This window comes from Cupressus sempervirens, chromosome 11, assembly GCF_028749045.1.
Source record: "Cupressus sempervirens isolate cs-2001-9-10 chromosome 11, ASM2874904v1, whole genome shotgun sequence".
Taxonomy (NCBI): Eukaryota; Viridiplantae; Streptophyta; class Pinopsida; order Cupressales; family Cupressaceae; genus Cupressus; species Cupressus sempervirens.
The window spans coordinates 297,292,723-297,301,817 of record NC_143128.1 but is presented as its reverse complement, the minus strand read 5'-3'; positions in this window follow the sequence as shown (position 1 = coordinate 297,301,817).

Here is a 9,095-nt window from a genome sequence, read left to right as displayed (position 1 = left end):
AGAGCATTTCATATTTAGAAAAAAAAAAGTGGAGGAGGTGGTAACCTAGAACACATTGCTTTGGAAAGTTATATATGGGTTATCCATAGAGGTCGTAGAGAAGAAAGGTGAGCAAGAGGATCAAGAACCTAAAAAAGATGTGGAAGAAAAAGGAGAACAAGGAAAAGAGGATATAGTTAAGGAAGGTACTGTGGAGGGTACATAAGAAACAATAGAGGCAGAACAATAGGATGTACATATGTCGAGTGCCAATCCCCCACATGGAGACCAAGAGATTCAATAGAACTCAGTGAGTATCAAGGATGTTCCTAATAATAGATATCGAAATGTAAATCCTTTGACTGAGGATGATTTTAAGAAGCTACAAAAAGACTCTACCAATGCAACCATTCTATGCATAAATCCAATATTGATGAGAGTAGATGAAATCCAGAAGGAAGAACTTGCATCTATGGCACTACATAGACACCATCTACAATGCATGGAGTTGTCATTCATATGAAAGAGGCAAAAACATAGCCATTAGTTACATCATTTTCAATCCTAAACAGTTTAGGTTTACCAACTATAGTTATCATTGATAAGGATGGAACTAAAGTGCACAAGGGTAATGAAGAAATTCATGTAACCACTCCACCATTACAGGGTGAAGTAAAAAAGGAGGGAGAAATGAATGAAGAGCACAAGTTGACTACTACAGTTGAGAAGCAAATTTTCATACAAACACTAGTTACTTTTCAAGTCTCTACATATCCTCTTAGTAGTCAAACTCTTCAAAGGACGAGTAGACAAGATACACCATTACAAATATCAAGGCCAAGTCCCAACACACCTAAGAGTGTTGATGCTCCATTGTTTGAGGATGTTGGCTTAGATGAGGTGATTGTTCCACCAAAGTTTGATTTGAACACAACCACAATTGAAGAAATGGGCATTCTACAAGACGCTCTACAAAGGAAGAAAAGGCAAGAAATCTTAAGGAGGGAACATAAGAAAAAGCAAGTCTTGCATGAAATCAAAGATATATTTACTAATGCTTTCATCCTCCTAGATATAAATGAAGAAAATCCTTTTATGGAGAAACTTGTCAACATAGTGGACAAGATTAAGGATGAAGACTTAGAAACTAATGTAAAACTATTAGAATGGTTTGAAAGGAAGTTTCATACAAAGGTTCTGGAAAAGATATCTAGTGCCATTGCACTTAGATAGGCTGATCTAGTAACCAAGATGGAAAATGTAAAGAAGATGTTAGAGAACATTTTCTCTCTATACACTAAGTTATGCAACATTGACATATTCACCAAGGTGACAAAATTGGCTATTGACCACCTACAAGGAGATTTGTAACGCACATGTACCACATTGAAACAATCTCCTAGTAATAGTCAATTAAATTTTTAGTAGTTACTAATGAATCAGAGTAGCCTTGCTGAGTTGCAAGCACAAGATGCCAATATCAGATATACTTTGATTAGTATCCAATCCATGTCAACTCCACATAGGGAAGTATTGCAAAAGGAACTAGCATATTTTGAAACACTGATCAAGAAAGATTCTCATATTTCTATACATGAAGGCTTAGTTGACCTGGTTGCTAATCTTGAAATATAGATTCATTCATTAGATGCAGCAAGTGATAACTCAAATGCAACTTTTAAGATAATTTTTGAGCTACACAAGCCATTCTTGGATTAACACACTATCAATGTACAACCCAAATGACATAAGTGTAAAAAAATGGGGATTATGAAGTTTTGTGAAATTTGTTTGAAGTTTGTCAAGGTAGATATCTACTTATAAGGAGTAATATAAGAAAAACTAAAAATAAAGTATCTAATTAGGGGGAGTAACAAGGTAGGAGAGACCATAATATTTTTGAAAATTTTCTATAGAAGCCGAGCAATGAACATACATTTTTTGACTTATGCATAGAATACGAATGAATATTCCATGACAAAATGTTTTTATCACTCATGTCAAAGGGGGAGATTTTTGATATCATTTTGGTTTTGACAAGGTAGTGACAAAACACTTAATCATTATCTATCAGAGATTCAGTGCAAGTTGAGTGCATAATTGAAATGTCCCCTTTTCTGATTTAATATGGTATTTCACACCTCTAATCAGATTTTCAAAATCAAACAACTGCTATCACAAAGATCCACCAAATTTCTCAAGAAACCCCAAATCGGGTATGCCGAAAATAGTGCCAAAAAGCTTCACAGCTTCACCTGTTATTAATAAATCTGAAAGTGGAAATTTTTACAGAAATTTCAGCAGCATAAAAGCCTACAAAATGATGTTTCCAGATCTATATAGCCTTTACACAACAGCTCACAAATGTAGGACAAAAACTATGCTCATCGGGCTCCCGAAATTAACACAAAATGCCCAGAAACACCACAAAAACACTAATAAACTATCTCAGAAGTTTAATCACATCCCAATAAATATATTCAGCTCTATTTTAACAGCTTAAAGTCTGAAATAAAGCAGCAACCAAAACTGATATGAAATGCTCAATTGAAAACACCAAACTCATGCAAAAAACACACCCAAAAACTCACAAATCTACACTGTTCAGCACAAAGGCAAACTCTGTATGAGCATGCACATGGAATGGCTTCAAACTCCCATCCTTAGCCTTCCTAGAAACCTAAAAAATCCCATTCTTGGGTCTCCTTGGAAACCTGCAAACTCTCGTTCTTGGGTCTCCTTCTCCACAGGTTTGGCAGCCTCTGAAGAATAACAAAGAATGAGCGAAAATCAAGTCTGGAATGAGCCCAAAATGCCTCCAAAACCCCTTAAAAGAGGGCATAACTGTAACTCACGTCCAAGAGAGGTTAATGAAACATATTTTAATAAAAAATTTCATTTATTAGTCCAACAATTTCCAAAGATTAACCCCCTTTTTTCAAAACTTCACTTTCTTGGGCCTGCCTGCCTTAGCAAAGATTATTATTTTTTAATTATTTGAAAAGGGGACATGACAAGTCCTCCCCTCCCAAAAATTGCTTGTCCTCAAGCAATGGCTGAACAATAAACCAATCAATCCACTTGGATCCCAAATGTAGTCATGAACTATACTACTACCAATTAACACAAGCTCCTGCAATATCCTCTGCAATATGACCAAGATGAATCCATAATCAAACTAACAATTATAGCTCAACCAAAATCCAAAATCACCACTACCACAGTCAAAAACCCATGAGGCACAAACTCTTAGAACATCAGAACCCAAGCAAAGTGGACAAATCAAACTACCAACACAGTAAATACCATCAACGCATCCTACTGGACTATACAGAATGCACAATCCAACTCTACAACAATGGTGAATGCTCTCAAGTGAAACTGTACCAAGTATGGAGAATCCACACACTGTACAACTCCTTTAGTCAACACAACTTTGCAAATCACCGGCCACTATCTCATAACCATAACTACCATGCACCCCTGATGGTGAAAAGCCATCACAAGATAAATAGCAAGAATTGGAACCCAAACCAAATCTTCCTGCCATCAACTCCTCAACACAAGGATCAAATGCTAACTGATGTACATACCTTGCAATATAATGTTGATAAAAAAACCAACCTTAGTCAACAACTCACCATGAACAAGTGTTACAACCCACTGTGACTGATCACCAGCTAAGTCAGGAGATGTCATAGCCAAAGGAGTAGAATCAATAACAACACTCGCTGAAGCATCACTCTGAAACTCCTGCACTAAGTCATGTATTATCAAGCTTTCAACTGTAGAACCTATCGCCATGTCATGCCCATCACAACTCTCATCTTGAGGCATCAAATTGTCCCATAACTAATGATAAGCACTAGGAGCCAAAGTACATCTCTGTATCATTATCTCATCAACATGGTCATCAAAGGTAAATTGATGAGCATACCTCATAGTGTAATGCCGATAGAATGTGCCAATCTCAGTCAGTGGCTCAGACTGTAATACAGATGAAACTAACTACAATTGATCATTAACCATGTTGGAACTAACTACTACCTCCGAAGATATCACCAAGGGAGTAGTATTACTAGCAGGAACGATGCTAACTGACGACTCACCAACATCACACATGATCTTTGATACATCTCTAGTCTTCGTGCCATCAGTACTAGAGGCCACCACCATGTTAGGCATACAACAATCTGCTACAACACCCAACTCAACTGAACCTGACTCTAGTGGGAATGAACTTGATATGCCAATGTTAGTATCAAGGATGGATGCATCCCAATCTCCATTGTCTCTGAAAATCTCGGCCATGGACATCCTCGGATCACCAAACACCATAGTTTGTGACTGTATAGAATTAGGTAAAGATTGTAGTCACTCTAACTCCATGGTCACCTTAGCCAAATGAAACTGTGACTCCTTGAAAGCCAACTATGTACTCTTAAGAATCTTAGAAGTCACCTAAAGTTGCTCAGTAAGCTCACTCACCTCATCTTCCTTGGCCAACAATGCATCATATGCTATACTGCCCCATTCCATGAGATAATCTCTGTTGGCTACCAACTACATATAATTCTGTCCCAAAATCTGAATAGCCTCCCACAAAGAGTGGATCTCTGTCAAGGAAAGATAACTACCTTCCTTCTCATCACTAGTAGGAGAACCCCATCCATAAACTTCTAACAACTGATGAGTAGCATCGAAATGCTGGAAAGTGATAGCAATGTCTCAGTCACTAACTCTTAACTGATTAGACACATGATGGCACTGGCTTGACTGTCTCCTACAAACCTCCTCTGATGCATTGTCTAAAGGAGTATCCTCAAAGTTACTAGTCTCTAGAGTATTACCATCCATGTCCTGTGAATCAACTTTAAAGCTCATATCAACATACGGAGTATCAAAAACTGTAGCACTGCTGTCCAACTCCTCTGTACCCAAAGAAACTAAGTCTTCAAAATTGCCCACTGCATCCTCCTGGATGTCATCAATGCCAATATGATCTTGGGACTCATCTGTACACACTGCCAAATATGAAAGATCATCAACACATTCCAGCAAGTATGGTCGACTGGATATATGAACAAAGCCCAACACCGGTGTATAAAAACTAATACCAACATCGAACAAGCTGCTAGCAAAAGAAAAGACAACACCGTGCAATCTGCTAATCAAATCCATGATAGCATCCAAACAAACACTGCTACCAAAAAGTGTTAAAGATCTCCTGCCAACTGAATCCCAAATGCCAATATAACAATCTTGAGTCCATATGTGTAAACTAGAATCAGCTGGTAACTCAAGCAAAATCCTCACTTGAGTAATATGACCAATACCAACTAACTCCACATACCTATCATGATGAGATAATGAAGTCAAAATACTATCTTCACTCACCTTCAGTTGGCAGGATAAATCATGTGAAGTACTACCTGCCTCAACCTCATGTGATGAAGCATCTAACTGTGCCTGGTACTCTTTCTTAGCAAAGTCATGAATGCTCAATGTCTGCTCATCTCTACTAGGTATCTCACCATCCTACACAACAACATCCTCATAATCATCATCTGAACCCACTACACTGTAGTCACTACCTGTTGTAACTATACCATCCTGAATACCTGTGGCATCACCCTTTGACGACCTGTAAACAATTGTCTCAATTTGAGTATCAAGTTGACCGTTACTATCAATATGTGTAATATCCTTTCCCACCACCTCCTGTGGCAGAGTAGAATCTGAGACCTCTACCTGGCTGTCAGCTAGTTTCTTAAACTCCTCATGCAAGTTCTTGGGAATTGTGTCATTTGTCCTGTGAGAAAATCTGCCAAATAGAAATCCAGTCAACTTATCCACCTTAGCTGGGTCAGATAACATGTCATTCATTATACGGTGGTGCTCAACCAACTGTTTAGACATGTCATGGCTTATTTTCATAAGCTTATCTCAAATGTCTAAATAACCATCCTTTCTACTATTTTGACTCTGACTATCAATTGTCCAAGATCGTTCCCTCTGAGACTTTGTACTATACCTGTCCATTCTGGATAAAGTAGAGTGTAACCCCAATAGGATATAACTTCTTCAAACACCAAGAACTAACATGCAAATGATTAGAAGTAGCATGCAACCATAGATTTGGACATGCAACTGATTAGAAGCAACATGCAACCACCAAATTATGACATGCAAGATCTGGGTAGTTATCAAAACTGACATGCAAGATCTGGGTAGTTGTCAAAACTGACATGCAAACTTCTACAACCACCAAATTCACCAAGAACTAACATGAAAATGATTAGAAGTAGCATGAAACCATATATTTGGACATGCAACTGATTAGAAGCAACACACAACCACCAAATTATGACATGCAAGATCTGGGTAGTTGTCAAAACTGACATGCAAGATCTGGGTAGTTGTCAAAATTGAAATGCAAACTTCTACAACCACCAAATTCACCAAGAACTAACATGAAAATGATTAGAAGTAGCATGCAACCATAAATTTTGACATGCATCTGATCAGAAGCAACATGCAATCATAAATTATGACATGCAAGATTTGGGTAGTTCTCAAAACTGAAATGCAAGATCTGGGCAGTTGTCAAAACTGACCTGCAAACTTCTACAAACCCTCAGGCTGGCAAGATCATGGCTCTAATACCACTGAAATGTCCCCTTTTCTGATTTTATATGGTATTTCACACCTCTAATCAGATTTTCAAAATCAAACAACTGCTATCACAAAGATCCACCAAATTTCTCAAGAAACCCCAAATCGGGTATGCCGAAAATAGTGCCAAAAAGCTTCACAGCTTCACCTGTTATTAATAAATTTGAAAGTGGAAATTTTTACAGAAATTTCAGCAGCATAAAATCCTACAAAATGATGTTTCCAGATCTATATAGCCTTTACACAACAGCTCACAAATGTAGGACAAAAACTATGCTCATCGGGCTCCCGAAATTAACACAAAATGCTCGGAAACACCACAAAAACACTAATAAACTATCTCAGAAGTTTAATCATGTCCCAATACATATATTCAGCTCTATTTTAACAGCTTAAAGTCTAAAATATAGCAGAAACCAAAACTGATATGAAATGCTCAACTGAAAACACCAAACTCATGCAAAAAATACACCCAAAAACTCACAAATCTACACTGTTCAGCACAAAGGCAAACTCTGTATGAGCATGCACATGGAATGGATTCAAACTCCCATCCTTAGCCTTCATAGAAACCTACAAACTCCCATTCTTGGGTCTCCCTGAAAACCTGCAAACTCCCATTCTTGGGTCTCCTTCTCCACAGGTTTGGCAGCCTCTGAAAAATAACAAAGAATGAGCGAAAATCAAGTCTGGAATGAGCCCAAAATGCCTCCAAAACCCCTTAAAAGAGGGCATAAATGTAACTCACATCCAAGTGAGGTTAATGAAACATATTTTAATAATAATTTTCATTTATTAGTCCAACGGTTTCCAAAGATTAACCCCCTTTTTCCGAAACTTCACTTTCTTGGGCCTGCCTGCCTTAGCAAAGATTATTATTTTTTAATTATTTGAAAAGGGGACATGACAATAATGTATGCCAACCATAAGCCTCCAGGCAATACATGTCAAGCAATATGAATGTTAGTGCCAAGCACTAGTAGGTGTTGAGCAGCCAATGTGTGTTGAGTCACTCCAATGCTGAGTTAATAGGAGGAGCTAAATAAATAGTATGTGTCAAGTGATTTAGGTGCTAAGAAAATAGTGTGTGTCAAGCTATTCAGGAGCCGAGTGATAAAATAAAGAGCGTAGTGAAGGCTGAGTAACCCATCAATGACATACTTATTTGTAATGGAATAAACTTCTATGTAATCAATTCTTGGCTGACACAAACATGATTTTTCAATTATAGAAGATAAGGATTGAGTCATATTATGAATCCCTATGAAACACATGCAACTAATTAGAAAAGGGGAAGTAATTAGCTAGAAATATGGATCAACCACAGTTGTTGATTCTAACCTAACGCATCTCCACCAATGCCTATGTAATGCCCCGCTCAGAGATCCTTGGAACAAGGATTCAATACAAGCCAAGATATTTTTTTTTTTACAAGTATGAATGCTCATGACCACATCATACAGGGTCACAAAAATTGCAACAGAAGACTTCACCACAATCCTGGCAACCAACGGACCTCCGAACGCTATTACCAAACTAACACATGCAAACAAAATCCAACAATGACTATGTACAAGATGAGGTCTCAGAGAAACAACCACTCATCAACAAAACAACAAGCTGGGGTAGAATGCAGAATGATAAAATTTGGCTAAGTTTGAAATCTTGAAGCCCTAAAAATTGGCTAAGTCTAGATTTTTGAAGCCCTAAAATTTCCTAGAATCTTTATCATATCTCGGAGAGGTCCAAAACCTATCTCAAAAGATTTGTTGCATATATTAAGATATATCTTAAGTATACGTCAACGTATACTTAAACGATATATTTTAAACTCATCAGAAAGACTATTTTTAACTAGAAAGGTGCAAAATCCAAAAGGGTGTTCAAAACCAACTTTCAAAACTTCTTTGGCCAAGCCTAACTACCCCCTATTTCTTGCATGAGAAAGTGTACTAGTCTTGAGTTTCGTGCGAGACCTTGCAACACTTCACATGAGAAATTTCATGGCTTCGCATGAAGATTCATAGCACACCACACGAGGACTTGCATTCTTGCATGAGGACTTGCATTCTCGCACAAGGAATTGCCTCACCACTCAAGAAAACACTTTAGCATGACAACAGAACCAGACTAAAAAGCACAAAAACATGAAAACCTCCACACCAGGGAGTACCAGATCCACATAAATTGAGGAATAAACACCCAAGAGCATAAACAATAAGAAAGAGGAACATCTAACCATCTAAACTAAAGCAGTAAAGAACATACTAAATGCAACATCATAGTGAACAGAAGTAACATCACAATGACTAAACAACCAAACTAAGTACATAGTTCCTCCCAACCATCAATGGCATCATAAGACCATCATGGTTCCTAGCCATCCCCATGCGTAACATCCCAAGCTATCGATTAGATCGTTAGTACTATTGTAATAGGGA